Source organism: Diabrotica undecimpunctata, chromosome 6 (assembly GCF_040954645.1).
Source record: "Diabrotica undecimpunctata isolate CICGRU chromosome 6, icDiaUnde3, whole genome shotgun sequence".
NCBI lineage: Eukaryota > Metazoa > Arthropoda > Insecta > Coleoptera > Chrysomelidae > Diabrotica > Diabrotica undecimpunctata.
Window position 1 is genome coordinate 158,760,392 of NC_092808.1, and position 23,008 is coordinate 158,783,399.

Sequence of the window (23,008 nt, forward strand, 5' to 3'; positions counted from 1 at the left end):
TTTCTCTTTATAGAAGGGTAGAGTAGACGAATTCAGAAATGAGTTGTGCTAAAAAACGCGTAAATTAAAGTCGACATTTAAAAAGTCGACACAATTTTTAAATAAACGGTTAAAATTGTACCAATTTACATTGAAATGACAAGAGAGTCAAAAGTTTTATTTTGAGGTGAAGATAATGTGGGATTTATATTAGGATTGCATTGAAAATTTGGGAAAGATTGTGATACTAGTTCGTTAGGAGGATATATTATAGTTGGTGTATGTTGTGAAACTGGTACTGTATTTGGTTGGACATTTTGTGGAGAAAAAGCATGTGAGCCTTTTGACTGAATTTTATGTTGGTGATATTGAGGATGTATAGGTTACCCATTAACAGTAGCAATTTAAAATGGAATATTCAGCGCAAAATATTTTATACACTTGATACCTGCTCATGTATATGATGAAGACGGTAAAAACAAGGAGTGGCCTGTTTCTTATCATCACTAAAATATCGCCAACTTCAACTCAATGTTTACAGGTCGAGAGTCAAATGAAAAATGTTAGGAGTTTCTCATTAAAATAAATCAATATAATAAAAGAACTATCGGCATCGACCTTTTTACAGTTTTAATCTTATTTAAGGGTGTTTTATATTTTAGAGTGTTAGAGTAATTTTCTTAATATTAAATACTTTAATAATACCTAATTATTCTAGAGATTTTTAACGTAAATAAATGATCAAATTTTCAAGTGTTTAAAGTACAAAGTATTCTTTATCCTGTTTAAGAAAACCGTTACCGACATCGGAATTATTCAGTGAAGGAGATAAAATACTTCTTTGTTGATTGCACTTTATTTTAAGCGATTTAAACGATGCAACGGCTCTCTGGTACTAGCTCGAGACGAGACGTTCATTTCCTCGGTTACTTGCGTATTTAGCCACCTATATTTTTCCAGATTCCATAGGATCGATTCTATCCGGGAAGGCACGCCGAAGTAGATTATGGAATTATATCTTTCGATGGCCAGAGTGTGGGTATTGGCATCTCACATTGGCACGCTGCTTCTGATAGATAGCAGAAAATGTGAATTAGGGCGGGCCCTCTATCTTGAATAATGGTCTTCTTACCCAACCCTTCGACACATACCTCATATTTTTCACATCTTATGCATTCATAACGTTTTATCGGTTTTCGATTTTTCCCGAAGAGCCAATTTATATTTTGCAATGGGGAGTTGTTTGTTTTCTTTCGAGGATTTCTTTATATGTATATATAGACGTTGCTACGCTATAAAATAGACACAATCCATCTCAAACGGATTATTTTGTAACAACGAAACAAAATATAGTTTAATATATAAGAATTGCCAGGTAATGGTTAGTAAGACAGTAAAAAGAAAATATAAGTATTTTTGTGCTGGAAATTGAATGAGGTTTAAAAATAAAATTATACAACCACCGAAAATAAAGTTTGATTACGCTAATATGTTTAACTAATATTTTTAAGAAAATTAAGTAAAACTGATATTTTATACAGTAATTTTAATTTAGAACCAATATTGTTTTTATTAAAGATGTTAAACAAAGCAGCTAGTCGCAGAAGCCTGTAAATTAATAATTTGAACTTATAAAATGATGCTTTAACAACTTTTTTCATGAGGTTGGATCGCATGTATTGTTTGCTGTCCTTTTCTTCAATCTCCTCTTCTTTCTTTGTCTTAGTGTACCTGTCCATTCCGAACGTTGGCAATCATCATGGCTATGATGACATTGTTGGTTGCTAATCGAAATAGCAGTGTTGAGGTCTTTCTATACCATGCTCTCAGGTTAGCAAGCCAGGATATTCTTCTTCGTCCTCAGGCCCTTTTTCCTTCTGTATATATATATTGTTATGGTAAGGAAAATTTAATTTTAATTTAAAATACAATATCCGAATTGATGAACTTACCCATAACTTTGTTTGTCTCAGAACTTACTTCCGTGGCTCAGTATCAATTATGTTGTATTTGCAAGTATGAGGTCCAAAAAGAAATAATAATGTACACAAAAAATACCATATGTACCTTTTAACAATATATTATATCATGAAAATTCAAATATACCAGCTGTGTAAAAAATAGATTTACAAAAAAAAACAAGATGATATCATATAATGATCAGTATAAATAACAACAAATGACAGTAAAAGGAAAGAAAAAAGTTGACACGGTTGAAATGGACTACCTAAGAAGAGCTTGCCGTATATCAAGAGTAGAACGTATACCTAATTCTGAAATTAGAAGAAAAACAGATAGAGTACATACAACTTCTGAAAGAATAGAAACTAGACAGTTAATATGGTATGGACACGTACAGAGGATGGACGACAACAGATGGCCAAAAAGAGCTATGGAATACAATCCAAGTAATAGAAGGAAACGAGGAAGACCAGCCAAGTCTTGGATACAAGGTGTTATGGAAACCATGAAAGACAGAGCCATTGATGAAGACACCTGGAGAGATAGAAAAAGATGGCGATCGAAATGCGGGAAGCGGCAGAAGCTGTAGGATCCCCGCTTATATATATATATATATATATATATATATATATATATATATATATATAAATAACAACAGATCATATGATCCGAATTTTCTCTTTGGTCCTATACATTTGTAAAAAAACTGTGTCTATTCAATTCTATATCCAAAAACAAAACTTCGCTCCGAATCTCTGGGACCATCTTTTGTTTTTAATAAAACAAACCAAACTTTATGTTGATTCTCCTTATGCTGTTTCTCCACAACTCCAGATCTCGTTTACTCTCGTATCAAAACAAATGTGGCCTCGCCTCAAACAATTCTTATATTAAAAGAAATACGTACAAATTGTGGATTTAAAGATCTCTTCTTACACTGCCACAGCTTTCTGCTGCCACAAACAACTTCACAAACTTTCTTTCACCATTCGCCACTTTATCTCGCAACGTCCACACATTTTTTTCCCAGGAAATAACCTTTTTTCTTGCAGTTCTTTCTTAGACTCCTCGTTTTTCCTTTGCCCAAAAAAAAAACAAACTAATTTCCCTTTCCTCTTACTTCTCCAATCCCTCTCTCGAACCAATCAAATCACTCAATACAAAAATATCTTACCATCTCTCTTTCTCTCGTCAAACTTTCGTTGACTTACCATAATATCTTTTATTAGAATCCACTATTAAATTCCTTTGTTAGCAAAACTTTAACGAACGTTCATTCATCATCTGTACCTCAGAGCTAAACTGTATTAACTCACAAAATTGAAATTTAAAAAAAAAAGAAGTTTAAAAGAAATATGAACAGTAAATTTTAAATAGAATTTTTATTTCGTTTTCTTCAAATTTATAATGGACCCTATTTGATACGTATAAATGATACTATATATTACTGTATTTGCTAAAATAGGGTTTGGCAACAATTACTATGTTCGGGATATAATACAATGATAAGTTGACACACGTGAATAAATAATCTGGAGATAATACGATAAATAAAACAAAATTTAGACAAGAACACTTCTTTATATTTAATTACATGAAATAAACAAGTTATATCTATAAAACAAAATTGATAAACAAAACTAACGCAAAACCAAACTCAAAAGATCATGAAGTGTTGGTCACTTAAAATAATTTTAGAAGAATATTATAAATTCTCACCTAGTTTATCGGAGTGGGATAAATTTTTATAAAAGTTATGATATTTACCTAACAGCCAGGTCAGGAAACTTTGGTATTTTTTGTCTATATTTCCTTTGGCTTATCGCGAATTACAGGTAGGACAGCAGGTATTCTAGTATTTCGATTAATATCTACAGATTGAAATGTTTCTAAATTAAAATTAGTTTTAAAAAAAGTAATCCCAAATTATCGCTTCGTACTTCCAAGAGGACAACATCTGACATACGAAAGTCTGTATTCTGCTAAGTTTCATAATCTTTGAAGTCATATAGTTCCATACTAAATACACTGAATGGTTTAAAACGACAACAAAATCATGCTAGCTGCTGCCAGTCTCAGGGAGTCATAATTTTTAAAATGGGTATTTTTTTCCATTCTCTTGCAATAAGAGAATAATTACCGGTCGTCCGATTAGTTAAATTAAATTGATTGTAAGTCTAACTTATTATTTCTTTTACCTTTTGAAATGGACTCACACAAGCAACACATTCATGATTAGAATAATTACTGTCCAGTTCCCAATTTGTATGCCACCGTAATAAAAACTTGTGATTTATAATTTTTATTTATGGATACTTGTGAGTAATCCAAAAGTAAAGCATGACCATTAGCATATTTCTGTTCAAGGATAGGCAATTGTCGGATCACACAGTAATCTATCTTACGTTTTCATTTATAGCTTCAGTCCTCTTGAAAAATCCTTAAGCTATTTGGTTTGCCCCACATCCAGAAATTTTCATTCATATCACGCAAAAAGTAAAATTACCTGAAGTGTCTGAAATGATATAATTGTATGTCCATAACTTGAGCTTATAAAAACTCTGTTGCTTACTTAGAACAGGTGTTGGTAGATATTTCTGTGAATCAATTTTTGTGAATACAGTCAAATTTTAGCAAATGTTTTTTTTCGGATGTATTGCTTTTCAATAATTTATCATAAACAAACTGATTACAGTGCCACACCGCGGTTTTACGTCGTTTCATGGAGTTAAAACTTCTTACATGTCGTGCAGGTGATATTAACTCCACTTATACTTTTATTTTACTGGGGATGAAGTGCAAACGATTGTTTAGCTTGGAAAAAGGGAGGGGATGTGTTCGGTTGTAGATATTTTCCCTAGAGATTTATTAAATTTTTAGTATTTAAATTCATAATTAAAACATAAAATATGATACAATTTACAAAATACCTCAAGTGAAGTATCCGTTCGCGGAAGAATCCTCTAAACGTACGATTTTATTCCGTATACAGCTATTACTTACATTTAGGGTAACATTCCAAGCGACCTACGTACCTCAGAAAGTTGCCTGTACGGCTTTTCATTTTAATATTTCTCTATTTCGCATTTCAGACACTTTGATATGCAAATTTCTCTGAAACAGCACAGTTTTGTGGAATTCTCATTATTTCGTTTTTGAGACCAGGCGCAAGGGGTTCATTTCCAAGCTATTGCAATAATTTCATTCATTACTCTTTGAGCAACTGACAGTAAAGCTGGCGAGGGCAATATCTGCGGAAGAAAGGTATACCTTTTACGTTAATTGTGTGAGGAATAAAACGACTTTAGCCGAGATCAAAATAAATCTAATAATGCTAAGGTGTGTTATACTTATCTCCGGCAAAACGGTATGGAATCTCTCGCTTGAACATATTTAAATACGATTTTATACATACAATACATAGTGTATGTCATATTGAGTCGAATAACATCGTACATATAAATTGTGTATGATATTTAAATGAAAATCTGTAGAATTTGATATTGTCAATCATCTACTTAGATGATTGACAATATCAATGATAATCTACAATATCAATAATAATTGATCTAATTAGAATAAACAAGATGGCAGCAATATGTATGAAAACATTAACAGGCAAATAAAAGCAAAAATAAGAATAGCAAAAAATGAATGGCTTAAGCAACAATGTATCGATCTAGAACATTTACAACGACAGCACGACGACCGTAATTTACATAAAAAGCTTAAGGAGACTGCTGGAATATACAGAAAACGAAGACCAACCACCATAGTTAATCAGGATAACCAGATAGTGCTGGGTGAAAAGGAAAAAATTGATATATGGGAAAATTATATCCAGGAGCTCTTCCATGACGAAAGACCCATGAGTGAAGTTTATACAGACGACCAGCTGACTGGCCCTTTAATCACCAAAGAGGAGATAGAAAAGGCAATATTCAATTCAAAAAACAATAAGGCACCTGGACCAGATGAAATCCCGTCAGAAATACTCAAATTACTGGATGAAAGGGGAATTTCAGCACTACACAAAATATTTAACTTAATTTATGAAACTGGCTGCTATCCTCAACAGTGGTTACGCTCTACCTTTATTCCCCTGCCCAAGAAAGTCAATGCAAAAAGATGTGAGGATCACAGACTCATTAGCCTGATGAGTCACACTTTAACGATATTCTTAAAAATACTACATCAAAGAGTATACAAAAAATGTGAATGGGACATCAGTGACTCCCAGTTCGGGTTTAGGCAAGGTTTAGGAACACGAGAAGCAATAGTAGCAACACAGGTGCTGGTCCAAAATTGTTACGATCAGAAGAAGGATGTGTTCCTATGCTTTTTAGATTACCAAAAAGCGTTTGATCGTGTCCAACACCACAAGTTAATGCAGATCCTCAAGAAAGTTGATATAGACCAAAAAGACATAAGATGCATTGAAAACTTGTACTGGCATCAAACGGCACAGTTAAAAATAGACAATTCTATATCCAAACCCATACATATAGGAAGGGGCGTTCGACAGGGATGTGTGCTTTCCCCTCTTTTATTTAACATTTATTCGGAAGCCATATTTCAAGAGTCTCTGGAGGATGCAAAGATGGGAATCAAAGTGAATGGAGTACTGATCAACAACATACGATATGCTGATGATGGTGTCTTAATTTGTGACAACATAGTCGATCTTCAACAACTTGTCACTATAATCGGAGAACACAGTAAGCGAATGGGTTTAGAGATTAATACCAAAAAAACCAAATTTATGATCATCTCCAGAAACTTGGATGCACTTGAAAACTCCACCATAACACTGAATACTAAGTCCATTGAAAGAGTGAGTAAATTTAAATACCTGGGATCGTGGCTTTTTGAAGACTGGGCATCGGACAGGGAAGTAAAATGTCGCATTGAGCAAGCTCGACAAGCTTTCGTAAAATTCAAGAAGGTACTGACTTGTTCAGAGTTCGATCTTCAACTGAGATTAAGGTTTACTAAGTGCTACGTGTGGTCAGTGCTGCTATATGGCGTAGAGGGCTGGACACTCAAAACGAGGGATATAAACAGATTAGAAGCTTTCGAAATGTGGCTCTATCGCCGTATCCTAAAAATACCATGGACAGCGAAAATCACAAATATAGATGTCCTTAAAAGAATAAACCAAGAACGCCAACTTTTCGAAACCACCAAGGAAAGGAAAACGGCGTATCTAGGTCACATCATGCGAAATGAAAAATACCAGTTCCTCCAACTTATAATCGAGGGTAAAATTGAAGGCAAGAGAGGAATGGGACGCAAGAAAATGTCCTGGCTCCGAAACATAAGGCAATGGACAGGGATTAACGACATACAATCTCTGATACATATTGCAAGAAATAGAGAATTAATGGAAAATGTGATCGCTAACATCCATTAGTGGATTTGCATCTAAAGAAGAAGAAGAATCATCTACTTCTGCCAGTATTTGTTAAATTTAATGCTTTTACTGTGTTTGTTAATTTTTATTTGAAAACTGTAAAAAAAAAGTTTTAATTAAATTGCCTGCCTACTTGACTTTTATTGCACGAAACACAGCAACACAGCACATTATCACAACAGAAATATCCTTAAATTATAGATATTGTCATTTTTAATTGAGGTCATACCATGAAAGAAAAAAAAAGAGTGTAAGAAAGAAAAAAAATGGTACTGTAGGTGGTACTGTAACTACCGCGAAGCTACATACAATGAAAATAAGGAGGAATTGTCCATTTTCACGACTCCATTTTCTATGGTGATGTTATGAAGTACAGCTGTTGCTACTATTACATTTATAGTCACTTTCAAATTTATTCTCATTCAATTTTTAAAAATTGGGAATCATCATTTCCATATCCTGTATAGCCTTTACACAACATTCGTAGTTTGTATGGAAGAACCATTATTAATATTCTCTACTTCTGTTCCGAATCTTGTCTAGCCGTGTCACCAAATATGATTTCAAACTGTCACCACACTGACCAACTATAAAGAATAGTACAAACCTAACAACATCCCCAGCTTCAAATTTTTGTTTTCCACTTGTTCGGGAATCCTTAGTTTTTTATTTTATATTGAATATTATTATAATACTTAATTTATTTCGGGTAGAATAAGTTTTAGATTTTAATAATTTTTTTTTTTTTTATTTCAACTTTAACGTGCTCGGCTACTATAGCCACTTACACAGGTACTATAACATGAATTTTCATTACACAAACATTAAGTGTTACATTAAGAATATGTTACAATAATACGGAATGATAATAATATGTTATACAATGTCTAAATTAAAATCTAATTATATTTTTTGATATGTGTTCATCTCTAAGGAATTGTAGCACAGCTTTTATTTGGTCAGGGTTGTTTAGGATATCTCGTACTTCACTTTTGAGTTTGTATTGTAATCTTCTGGCCGAATGTTGATGGCATTCAGTGAGAATATGTTTGATTGTCAAATATGATTGGCAGATTTGACAGGAGGGACGGATGCTAGAGGACATTAGGTAGCCGTGTGTGAGTTTTGAATGTCCTATCCGAAGTCGTCTTATCACAATGAGATCTCGTCTTGAGAGGACTGAATAGTCAAATGTAGGCTGACTGGTAATTGACGGTTGTATTTCGTGTAAGATCGAACGGTTAGAGTTCCAATGCTGCTGCCAAAGGAGTCTGGTTTTTCTTTTAATATATGATTTTAGGTCCTTACAAATTTGAATTTTATCGGTGATTTCAGGTGATGCTGTAGCAAGTTTAGCATAGTGATCTGCAGTTTCATTGCCTTCTATACCAATATGAGATGGCAGCCAGATTATGGTAACTGTTATGTTTTGGGACAAGATAATTTGGTAAGAGTCTAGGATCTTTTGGACGATTGGATGATCAGTAAATATATTTTTGATAGAATAGATTGATGCTAAAGAGTCTGTGCATATGGCAACCTGCTTATTAGTTGGAGATATATGGTTAAAAGCTTGCAATATACTAAATAATTCGCCAGTATGAACGCTGCTGATGGCTGGTATAAGTGATGACTTAATTAGTGAATGAGAGGTTGTAACAGAGCAGCCTACTCCTGTGTCATTTTTTGAGGCATCCGTGTATAATATTAGGTCGTATTTATTTGTATCTATAATGTCTTTAAATGCATTTATAATGATCTCTTTCGGATGTTTATTTTTATCGAAGTTGGTGAGCGAGGAGTTAAATTTGGGCGTGGACATGATCCAAGGAGGAGATGGAGGGAGATAAAGAGGAAGGGTATAATTTTAATAATTATATTGCATTGAAATGATGCAGAATAACCTTTTGTGCTTATTGGTCGCATTTCATTCAAAGCGCGATATAATATGATTTTACTTCGACGCACAGAAATCGCTCATATATCCAAATGGGCATACCCCAATGAGTAGATTTTAACCGAGAAGGTACTACTTCGCTTCCAGCCTTCAACGAAAAAGGTTAAGAATTCAGAACGTTACATATCAGGCGGTACCGTCTCGAGTCCAGCATTTCATGGAAGGAATCCATTAAAGGGATTGAGCAGTGATGAATTGAGTAGTCACCTTTGGGCCTGCATCTTCTTCTTAAAGTGCATATCCATTCCGGATGTTGGCGATCATCACGGCTATCTTTACTTTATTTATTGCAGCGTGGAACAGTTCAGTGGTAGTCGTGTTATACCACTTTCGTAAATTTTGAAGCCAGGAAATGCGTCTTCTTCCCGGTCCTCTCTTACCATTTACTTTCCCTTGGAGAATCAGCTGGGCCTGCATAGTTAACCAAATCCTAAAGAACACCAATTTAAGGTAAGCGATTTTGTGCATAACTTGTACAACCATATTATTTGAAATTCTATCTTAAATTTACCAATTCGTTTTCATATTTCCTACCATTACTATTCACCACTGTTAATAAATGTTGATTATATAGAGATCCCAGCCATTTTCAACAATCTTTTTAATTTTTAAATTCGTCACTGATTTTTTGGTAATTTAATTCAAAAACAAGCAAAATATTAATGATAAAATTAACTATTGGACTGGTGTAACAGCTTTAAAAATATGTAAGGAACGAACTGAAAATACAATCCACTTTGGAGTTCATAGAATAGAGACAGCTGAGTTGGTAGGGCTATTTACACTGAATCAAAGACACCATACCAGCGAGAAGAGTATGAGAAGCAAAAAATATTAAAAAACAAAAAAGAGGAAGACTAAGTCAGATATGGAATGGGTAATCGGAAAGATGTTTGAAGAGAAGTGCTATGGACAGACGTAAAGATGTTGACACGAAACCACAAATAATGGAAGAAATTTGTTAGGAAGTAAATTAAACCTTCCACTGTTATCTGGTAAGAATTTTGATTAAATACATATTTTATATTTTCTATGGTGCATTGACTTTATTGATGATATCTTGCACACTCAGATTAAATACTATTTCAACATTTATAACCGATTGGGAACAAAAGTACACTCGTTCATATTTTAAGCCACGTCCAATTGGAATCGTTCTCTCTAATGCACTCACAGTGAAAACAAAACCATGTCAATTAGGCTTACAAGAATTGTGGGACGTGTATTGATTGATTTTATAAAAATATATGAACATTTTATGTGGGTTTGTTGTTGAGTCAAAAAATATGTGTGTTACGTGTATTAAAAAAGCTTTGGTTTGCATTAAACTTTTTGGATTTTCCTACATCCAATATTATATTCAATATTATATATTGTTATAATCCAAAAAAGTACAAATATTAAAAAGACAGAGAAAGGGAAGAATAACCCATATTTATAAAAAAAACGTTATTTGTATATGTAAATAAAATAGAGAAATGAATTATATTCACATAATTTTTTTATGTTTCTTAAAAGTTATATAGACTGTAACGATAAGACTACCAAACAGAACTGTAATACTATTGTAAAAATAATACCTTAATCAACCATGGGAGCTTATCGTCTATGCTTCGCCTAGCTCAGTATCTCAAGTGTGAGTTCGTCTTGTCTTAAACTAGGAATTAAACCATGAACCTCTAGCTGATAGCAAATAAAACAATTATTAAACTAATCACATTTGTTAAAAATAAAAAGTAATATTTAAGTAGAAAAAAACAACCCTGCCAATGCTTTACATTGAATAAATTCTAACGATACTTAGGGCATCGATGGGCTGCTTACTACCAAATATCTGTGGCCTCCCAATAAGATAATTAGGTCCTCCTGACAGCCTGCAGTTAGGTCCTCCAGAGTCTATTATTCCATATATTCTATACAATATTCTCCAATAAAGTCTTCTATACAGCCAATAAGTTCATAATCTTCTTCTTCTTCTTCTTCGTCTAGCCGTTCACGTCCACATCTGAACATAAGCCTCTTCAAGTCTTCCTTTCCATTGTTTTTTATTGTACGCTACTTGTAGCCAATTTTTCCCGGCAGTCCTTTTCAGATCATCTGTCCATCTCATAGGAGGTCTGCCTCTGGGTCTTTTGTGTTGGTATGGTCTCCAGGTTAAAATTGATCTGTGCCATTTGTTTAGATCGCTCCTAGCTACATGTCCAGCGTATTCCCATTTCAACTTTAATGATTTTTGCACCACATCGGTGACTTTGGTTTTCTGTCTTATCCATGTGTTTGTTTTCTTGTCCTTAAGTGATATACCTAGCATTGCTCTTTCCATCGCGTGTTGAGTGACTCTAAGTATATTCATATTCTTTTTTGTGATTGTCCATGTTTGTGCCGCATAAGTTAATATCGGAATAATGCATGCATCAAAAACTTTAGATCTAAGATGTAATTGAATAAGTTGATTTCTGAGTATATAGTTCAGTTTACCGAATGCTGCCCAAGCTAACTTTCTTCTTCTTTTTATTTCTTCAGTTTGAATTTCCCTATTTAGTATTATTTTTTGTCCTAAGTATATATTATATTCTTCAACTTTTTCTATAACGTTATCGTTTATTATTGTCACGGTGTCTTCGGAGTGCATGCCTTTTGTTTTGTTTAAATTTATTTTCAGTCCTATTTTAGAAGATTCGGTATGTAGTTCTAAAAGCATGGTTTGCATTTCTTGTAGGTCAGTAGCTATCAGGATTATGTCATTTGCAAATCGTAGATTACTGAGGTAGCGGTCATTGATGTTTATTCCCTTATATTTCCAATTTAGGTTTTTAAAAACGTCCTCCAAAACTAAGGTGGACAGTTTGGGTGATAAAGTATCTCCCTGTTTGACTCCTCTGTTTAATGGTACAGGGTTCGTGTGTTCATTTTCATTTAGGTAGTATGTAGCTGTAGCTTGGTTCATAGTTTCTTTTATTAAGTTAATATATCTGCTGTCTATTCTACAATTTTGCATTGCGTTTATTACGGCCGTGTGTTCTATGGTATCGAAAGCTTTTTCGTAGTCTACAAATGCTAGGAAAACTGAAAACTTGTATTCGTTACATTTTTCTATTAATATTTTTGTGGTTAACAGGTGATCAGAAGTTGAATAGCCTTTTCTAAAACCTGCCTGTTCATATGGTTGGTATTCGTCTAATTTCCTTGTTAGTCGAGTAGTTATGACTTTGGTGAATATTTTAAACAGGTGTGTTCATAATACAGCCAATAAAATAACCAATAAACTAAAATATAAGGAACAGCTTGTATTAAAGACACACCAAAGGGGGTTTAATTTCCTTGCCATTTTACAAAATTACAGTTAAACAAATAGCAGATGGCAAGGATTAAATTAATTATAATTATTATTAAGCTTATCTAAATTTTGTTACGATTCTTACTGCACAAAATTGAAAAACGTGGATTCGAAAGAAACTTAATAGTGGCCAGTCAGTAAAGCAATAGATTGTATTGATCTTATAAAAATCATACAAAATGGCAAAAATCGCATCACGAAAGCTGAGCTCTTTACTTTTATAACACATCTTAATTTTTGTTGATAGGACACTTGAGTAAAAAAATATCGAATTTTTCCCAGTGGAGCTGATACAAATTTTATTGATCATTGATTTCGCACAAGTAACTTACATTCAAAATCGACGGTTGCTTCAACCGTTATTTGTGAGAAAACGGTTCAATCTATATAAAAATTGGTAATAAACATTTTTGGTCGATTAAAACATTTTTTTCCACGGCGTACATATTCTTGACAAATCTATTTTTTTACGTTTTTAGCCCTCTACGAGAGTGGTTACAGAGAGCAGCCCAGGGGTAAAATTTTTTGCATCTTCTTGGAGTCCGAAATTTAATATTCTCGGCAAAATTCTCTGAGGACTGAAGTACTAGATTTAATATATGTAAAAAACAAATTTGTTTTCTTAGAAAAATACATGAGAAAACAGTTTAGATATTTCTTCACAGTTTAAATAAACAAAGTATAAGCATAATATAAAACAAAATATTTTCCTTCAAGTCGCTTTTAAAACCTCTGGAATTTTTTTTAAAAAAAAACTCAGGAAGTTTGGTTGTTTCTAAAAGACTAAAAGATGATTGGTTAAACTGGGAAAGTGGAAGGAGATTTTGGTTGGTTGATAGATGTTGGGGGCTAAGAAGACTGTTATCTGTTGCTAATGTGAAAAAGAAAAATATCGAATCCAGGGAAGTATTCTAGTGCTGGTAGTTTTGAAAGGTGTTAAATTAATTTTTTTTGGGAGTAAAGCGGTAGCTCTGTTCTATAAATACTTACTGGGAGAAAATGCAGCGTTAAATGTTGCAGTATTTGTAAGTACAAAAAGTTTCTTATTATTTATTATACAAGGAAATTTTTGGCAGCCAAAAGAGATATGACAGAGCGCACATTTTTCAAGACACAACTTTTTCTTCTATCAACTTATTGGCTAATACAATGAAACTAAAAATATTAAAATATGATAAATTAGTACATAAACATTATAAATTTGGGAAAAAACTTTAATTTAACATTATTTTATTAAATTATGTAATATACGATAGTTTTAAGTTATCAGATATATAAATAGTCATCAATAACGTAAGTATCTTAGTAGAAGAAAGTTTATTATAATAACAGAAAATTGGCAAATAAAAAGGGAATTTAGTAATTATTCATTGTCTGTATCACTGTGATCTTCTTCATCAATTTGCTGCCAATGTATTAAGAATTTTACTTTTATAACTTTACTATTGTAGAATATGTTAACATATTCCTAAACACCCTGCTAGGACATGTTTCCGATATATATTGAACTGTCCATAAGGTTATTGAACTTAGTAGCCCAAATTGACAATGGTCTGCTAAAATAGCTTTTCTAGTTTCTTTAAGGCAATTTTCGATGGTTTTCCTGTAATAAAATACTAAAATAAACGTTAATGACTCTTTTGTCGTTCATAAGTGACCGCATTAGATAAAAATAAAACTTTTAGTTTAAGGTTAGCTATCCCCATAAATGGTGAGATAGTACTAACTGCAGTTAGTTGATAGGGACTTAAGAATCATCTATAATTTATTTTACAACCAAACAGCCAATATTAAAGTGGATGACCAATTGACAGAGGCAGTCTCCATAGATAGAGGAGTGAGGCAAGGATGCATTCTGTCCCCGGTGTTATTTAATATATACTCTGAATATATCTTCGAGCAAGCGCTAGGTGAAATACAAGAAGGCGTATTAGTCAACGGAATACGTCTTAGCAGCATTAGATATGCCGACGACGCAGTAGTTTTTGCAGATAGTCTGGACGGTTTGCAAAAAATAATGTCGCGTATATCAGATATAAGTAGAGAACACGGACTTGATCTTAATACGAAGAAAACAAAGTACATGGTAGTCAGTAAGCGCGAAAGATTAAATACACAGCTTTTGGTTAACCAACATCTAATTGACAGAGTGGACAGCTACACATACCTTGGTACCAATATTAACAGCCAATGGGATCACTCCAGTGAAATAAAACAACGCATAGGAAAAGCGAGATCGACGTTCATAATGACGAAATCTCTTTTCAGAAGTCACGATTTACCACTTGCTACCAAAATCTCTCTTATTAGATGCTATGTATTTTCTACGTTATTATACGGAGTAGAGGCCTGGACACTTTCCGAAGCTTCTTTAAGAAAACTCGAGGCATTCGAGATGTGGTGTTACAGACGTATTTTAAGAATTTCATGGGTGGATCCTGTGACTAATGTTGAGGTCCTACGTAGAATAGGCAAGGAATGCGAGATTATTAACACCATCAAAGAGCGCAAATTAGAATATCTTGGTCATGTTATGAGGAATGAACAGAGATACGGCTTGTTTCAACTCATTCTTCAGGGCAAGGTATTTGGAAAGAGAGGACCAGGGAGAAGAAGAATATCTTGGCTTCAAAACCTGAGAAAGTGGTTTAATACATCGACAACCGGACTATTCAGAATAGCAGCAAGCAAAGTTAGGATAGCCATGTGGATCACCAACATCCGGAATGGATAGGCATCGTAAGAAGAAGAAGAAGCAGTTAGTTACTGATCCAATTTTTTCTGTAGCCACATACCTAAATTTTAACTTAGGTATAAAATTTTTTAAAATAAAATCAAAATCAACATAAGCTGTAAGATTAATAGATATTGGAAATAAACATAACAATTTAATTGCTTATCATTTTAAACTCCACATGGGATACGCAATCTAAACTTCGTCTGCAGTTTTTAAATTTAATAAAGTGGTTTTGTAAAGTATTTCAAAACGCGAATCAAAAAAAGCATGTAATAATATTAATTTTAAAACAAATAACTTATTTTCAAATAAAACTACGTAATTAGTATTTAGTAAATTCCAGGTATTTATATTAAAACATTTTCAGTATTCTCGTTTTCTCGCTGTCGTAAATAAAAAGTATCTACTTAATGTATCATGCCTACAAATTACTCATATTATCACGATTATTGGTGCGAAATAACTTGTTTTCAACTATACTGATAAAAGCAACCAATCCGAATATTTTACAGACAGTGATAAAAGATCCTCCTTCTTTACAGGTAACTAATAAAAATATTAATACCGTGCAATGGGTGGATCAAATAAACACATTTGTAGTACCGCCTATATTATTGAATGTGAAGGAGTGCTTAGTGTGATTTTAAATTTTAATCTCTCTTTTATGTGATTGTATATATCTTCTTCTTCCCGTTTTTTACCGCATCAACCCCTAGGGTTATTAGCGGGTGGTATATCTTTATTTTAGAAAAGTTACATTTAGTATATTATTAAAATTTACATAACAGTTTTGTAAAATACAAACATTTTATGTTATGTTACAGTTTGTTATACAGTTTACAATTTTTGATAAAATTTATTGTATTGCTGATGTCTTCTTTTAGAGTTTGTTTCAAATTGTGTTTTAGTTTTGCTGTCGATCTTGCTGTTGAGTACACTGGACAGTCTATCATTATATGTTGCACTTTTGTTTGCACTTTGGTGGTATTGTTTGTTGGAGTATTATCACGATCTTTTGTGACTTTTCTGATTATTTGTTGATTATAGTCGTTTTGTTTTAAAGTGTCTTTTATGCTTTTAATTCTTCTTGATTGTTTTTTTAAGCCATTCTCTCTATTCGGATTGCCGAATATAGGCCTCTCCTAATTCTCGCCATTCATCTCTGTTGTTTGTAAGACGTTTTCACATTGGTCCTGCAGTTCTTTTAATATCGTCGCTTCAGCGCATTTGCGGTCTTCCTTGTGGTCTTTTGGCTTCATATGGCCGCCAATTCCCGATTTCTTTATTCCATCTGCCATCCTTAAGACGTTCGTTATGTCCAGCCTATTTCCATTTCAGTTTAGCTGCCTGTTCGACAGCATCTTTTACTTTTATTCTTTTACGAATGTCTTCATTGATTTAGTGGTCTTTGAGTCATATACCCAGCATCTGTCGTTCCATAGTTCTCTGAGTTTTTCTGATCTCTATGTTTATTTTTGTGAACGTCCAGGTTTGAGCTCCATATGTAAGTACAGGTAGGATACAGGAATTAAACACTTTGGTTTGCAGTCTTTGAGGTATGTTTTTATTTTTCAGTACGTATGAGAGTCTTCCGAATACTGCCCATCCTATTTTTACACGTCTGCGTATTTCGGTAGTCTGGTTTTCTTTGCTTGACTTGACATTTTGACCCAGATATGTATATTCATCTCCGTGTTCTATCTCTGTCCCTTGGATGTTTATCATAGGTTTGTCATCTTTGTTTGACATTAGTTTAGTTTTGCTGAAATTCATTTTCAGTTCTTTTTTTTACCGTATTCAGTGCAATCCACGTGTCGGCTATTAGTACTACATCATCTGCGTACCTAAGAGATAGTTCAAGTATCTTCCGTTAATAGGGATTCCCTTATTTTCCCACTCTATTGACTTTAAGATATTTATCTTCTAGGGCAGCTGTAAATAATTTTGGAGATATTGTGTCTCCTTGTCTTACGCCTCGGTGGATTTTTACTGGTCTTGTTTCGATTCCATTACCCAACGTCACTATGATTTCAGCTTGTTCTTAAATATTATGTATTAATATTCTGTACCTGGAGTCGATCCGGTTGTTGACTAATGCTTCTTCTATTGAGCATAGTTCTACGCTATGAAAAGCTTTTTCATAATCTATAAAAGTCAGACATAATGGGAGATTGTATTCGTTAGACTTTTCTATTAGGAAGTATATAGATAGTCACATGTGCTGTACCCTTTTCTAAATTCGGCTTGCTCTACTGATTGATATCCGTCAAATTCAATTGTTAATATGTTGGATCTTGTTATCAAAGTATTTACAACTGCGTGCATTTATAAAAGATGCTGGTAGTGCGAGAAAGCGTTTAAATATACATCTCTGTAATCTGCTTTTCGGTAAACGGTTCCCATATCCTAGTGTAGTTGTCAATACATCCCAGTGTTCTATCCTGGTGCTTAGTTGTCAATACATCTAGGAACGGGAGTTGATTTTTGTGTTTTACTTCTGTTGTGATTGGATTTTCGTATTAACAGAGTTTAGGTGTTGATGAAATGAGTTAAACTCAAATAACGAAATCATTATAAATTTCCGTTTAAGATTGGCATTTTCTAGAACTTTATTTTCAAAATATGTCATGTAAAGGTTCGTTCTAGCAAAAGATACCTAGTATAGATTTCATGATTGCTCCAGCTGTTTTCTTTATATATGCTTATTGTACATTTTTAGTAGTGTTCTACCCATAAGATGACCAACAAGACGTTTCTACATATTTTTTCATTCAAGTGGTAGCGTAAAATAATAAGTTCTGCTGAAGCTGTTTTATTAGGTAAAAGAATCACCTGTTCTACCACTCAGTTTAGAATCTGTTATTACAGAAATGTCACGAGAACATTTTTGAAATGCTTTTTATATATAAATAAAAGATTTCTTTCACCTTGCTATAATAAAGTATGTATAAATAAAACTATCGTGGATTTAGATTAAAACAATACATGTTTGAAATTTATCCAGTTTATCATTTAATGGCTGTTAATAACTGGCCACGGATATCAAGATCACTTTGAATTTTGCACTGTTTATAATATGGTTAAATCTTGTCGATATAAAATTTAAATATTTTCTCTATCTCTCTAAAATACTTTATTTTTTGGACTGTTATTCGTTACTGATTCTTATTCTTCCTTGTGGATGTAACAAAAACAGTTTTCAAACCAGATTAAACAACAGAGTTTAAGCATATTTCGATAAAAAGTTATTTTAAAACTAGAGACAGCTAATTTTTACTAAGGAACAAAATATCCTAGTTGAATATGTCTACAAATCAAAAAAAATATAAAGAACGATAAATAAAACGAATTAAATATTGCTATACTCATATCTCATTTAAAATTTGGCCACTAAATGTTTCGTTTTTCACCTCCGCATTCACTTAATTCGACTATTTAGGACAAAAACCTCGACCAACAACAACAAAAGCTTTTTTAAATCCGCCTGTCTAACAAAAACTATTAATAAAAACTGGAAAATATATTCAAAATCTTTCTCGATTTGACTGCTTTTCGAGAATCCTTAACCTTTCTATTTGATATTCAAATGTTATACTGCAAAAAACACAAACTGTTCAAGTTTTAAGAAAAGATTTCTGCCAGTGGCGGGTACGAAAAAAGGAGCAATGTTGAACAGGAACTGATTACGGTTGTTTTTATCTATCTAACTCTCGTGTTTAAAAAAAGTGGTACAGTAGTAAGTACTAAAGTTTCATACTCTTTTCCGTATTTTTAAAATTAAAATAACATTTTAGAATTGTATAAACTAATTTTATTAGGTATTTATTTATTATTTTTATATATTTTAATAAAACTGAAAAAGTTAACATGTTGTGGAACGGACTCTCATTGTCGCATAATGAACCCTTCCAACTGTTTACTGGGACTACCAACCACGAATCGTTATTTTTCATACTGCTACGTACGTGACTGATGTAAATCTAAATAAGATGGTGGGAGCCGTAATACGCCATGTCCTTTATTTGTGATAATGAAATCCACAGGAAATTTTAAGTATTTTGGTTTATATGATTTAGAGGAAAAGGAATATTTCTAGCTTATAGCTTCATTATACTTCTTTATTCTGTTGAGTATTATGGTAACGTGCATTGTTTATACACGATAACACTGTTGGGATGTAGATTATTTAACAATTTTTCTACTTACTTTTTATAACTGACAAAACTCATATTTTCGTGGTGATCACTTGATTTTGTTTGAGACTTTTATTTGACTTAAGATCCACTGACAAAATCTGCTGTGTTTCCTGCATCCACAATGATTAAACGTTGGCCCTTGAAGGCAGGGTTTATAAGAGAAAACTTTTGTCGAGTTTCAGTAGGAATGGGAGAAAATACGCGATGTGGCGCAGTTGACGAAGATACTGATCTTGAACCTGCAAATCTGGGTGGACTGTGGGAATTTGCGTCCGGATTAGTACTTGACGCAGATACTCTCAAGCCATAGCTGCTGTCTTTACTTCCGTTTCAGTTTAGTAGGGGCATAGTCCGAGCCATAGACATATAATACAAACAGACTGACAGAGAAAACTGACGCAAAGCAGTCCCTGTATCGTTAGTTGCGTCACTTTTCTCTGTCGCACTGGAGGAACGCGACTGTATGGCAGGAATCAATTTATTTTTTGGATCTATGGTCCGAACAGTACTGCGGTTAGGCAGACACTGTGATACATGATGTTTTAATGCTAGCATTTGGCGGATGAAAAAAAGAAGTTTGAGATAGATTGTAACTAAGGAATATTTCGGTCTGTTTAAAAATGGTGAATATGTTGTTGAAGGATCAGTGATGATGGATAAGGGTCTACAAGTTTATAAGAAGCTCTTTAACAAAACGTGACGACAGGAAATCCTAGGTAAATGCCATGATTTTTAAATCGAGTAGTATTTGTGAACGAATGAAGTGAGTGATGACTAAGGCATGGCAGGGTTGTCATGTAATAAAAGAATGGAGTTTTTTGTTGGAAACATTGATTATTATACTAAAATTGAAGTCATTTATTTATTTACTACTTATTTATATACACAATAGCGTATTGATGACATTATTTATTTATATTAGTCCGTGTTCACATTACGAATATCGACTAGCCTGAAATACGAGTAATAAATAAATGACTGAACTTTACTTCTAATATTATTTTATGTTAACGATAACCTATATATAAGATATTAGGTCAAATAATGTTTATATAAAAGTACTAAGTATACAAGGCTTAATTTGTAGCAAAAGTATTATGAAACCCCACATATCGTGTTTCATACAATACGTGTGTTCTATTTTCTAATTGTTCTAATTTAAGTGGATAAACACATTACATAATTTATAATAAGTATTCTTTCGAGATTTTTTACGAATTAATTAATTATATAAATAGCTTAATATTGTTTTCTTATATTGTATCTTATTAAGTTCGAACATTGAGCGTGTCTTTATTTTTTTATGAGGAGTGTGGATGCGAGAAAAGAGTGGGTATGGGGCGATAGCAAGGTACCTATCTGGTAGCTATGTCTCAATGTTCCATCCTAATCCCTGGATTAGGATGAAACTAAAATCAGAAGGGGTTTTAGTTCGACGTACAAGGTACTGGGACGTACCTACTAAGTTTTAATGTATGTTTGCAGATTCCCTCGTCTTCTTCTTACGGTACATGTCCGTTCCGAACGTTGGCGATCATTCTGGCTATGATGACTCTGTTGGTTGCTATATGGAATAGCTGTGTTGAGGTCTTTCTATACCATGCTCTCAGGTTAGCAAGCCAGGATATTTTTTTTCTTTAAAATACGCTGGAGTATTTCAATTGCCTCCATCAATATCTTTTAGAGCCTCTTCAAAAATGTGCTCCGAGTACATATTGAATATCAGTGGTGAAATAATGCACCGCTTAAGATTTTAAACTGATCTGTATATTCTCCATCTATTCGTAGCACCGCTGATTGATTTCTATACAGGTTAGCTATTATTTTTTGATTTCTTTCATCAATTCCTGTCCTCTTCAGCACTTCCATCATGTGTTCTTGCCTGCCTTTATCGCAAACCTTCTTGTAGTCAATCAAGCATGCAAAAATATCACAGGTAACATTTCCTCGTCCTTTCTAAATATATAACAAATGGTTAGCTGTACTTATTGTATATTATGGACTTTTTATACTGTGCTACATTTGCTTGAGTTGAAATTTTTGGCAAGAAACGTATCGTTTATTGTCATGCTACTCTTGTTTTACATTTTTGTGTTAATACATGTTTTACATCTTGTATAGTGTCATAACAAATCCTCCTTAATATATTAATTATAAATATCCTGAAAAATAATATTGATCAATAATTTTTAAATATTTAATTTAGAGTATACTAAAATCATATGTAATAGTTTTTTAATAAGATTGATAAATAGAAAAAATATATGGACTAAAGTGAAATGGAAAAATATTATTCTCTACGATTTACTTTTAATACAAACATAAAATGAGAAAGAAAAAAGAAAAACCTTTATATACTGCAAAACCAGTGGCAAAAATAATTCGGTTTTATCAATCCATTTATTATTATACTTTCATACGAAAGTGATACGCCCTTGATCTTTTTAGCTCTAACCCCGATATTATCCTCGATACCCACAAAAAATCGGCTTCGTTTAGAGATCTTCAGTCGTTCTCCTACATTCCAACTTTTTATTACAGTCGTCCCAGTTTTTTCCACGTACCCGGCACGTCTCGCCCGTTCCACTTTATGATAATGATATTGTTTTTCAAAACAACTGAATAGTGAGTACAGTTAGCTATATCAGGGTTTTAATAGATTCCTATTACGTGGATATTAATGCGGTATAATATGATATAAAAAGGTTTTTTAAAACTGTTTACTTCTGGCACACCTATTCATTTATTGATACCCTTAACAGACTGTTAAAACTTAGGAAGATTTAATAAAATACAATTATAAGATTAACTAATTACAATTATTGTATTCAAAACTCCTTGCTTCGAAGGATCAGATGAACAATGTTTCTCCATTCACTTCTATTTTGTGCTTCTCTCTTCCAGTCCTTCACTTTCATGGGCGTAAGGTCTTCTTCAACTTTTTTAATAGACCTCGTTCTGGGCCTACCTCTTCTTCTGATGGGACTGATTGGTTTTCCAGTCATATCTATGTTAGTCATTCTGTTGAATGTTGAGTTTACTTGGGCTCTTAAACTGCCTATTTTTTTATTTCATTTCGCTATTGTGTCAAGCTTTCTCCAATTTCATCAAATATTACACCCAGATATTAAAAATAAATACCCTTTTAAAACTATAATTTTTACCACCTACAGATACCACACGAATATCTTCTGCTTTTTCTTTTGTCTCGCCTATGATCATATGCCTGATTTTATCTTTATTTAGCTCCAATCAGTACTTCTTTGTTTCTTTAATAATTTTCTTAAGATCTTTTGATTTCCTGTGTCTTTTACTTTCATGCTGCGTTTTTCGGTTACAGTTTTTAAATTATTGGATGAACGATGAACAAAATGTTCTGTTTTCCAGCAGTGACCAGCAGTAAAAGTAACAGCATGAAAATCTCTGC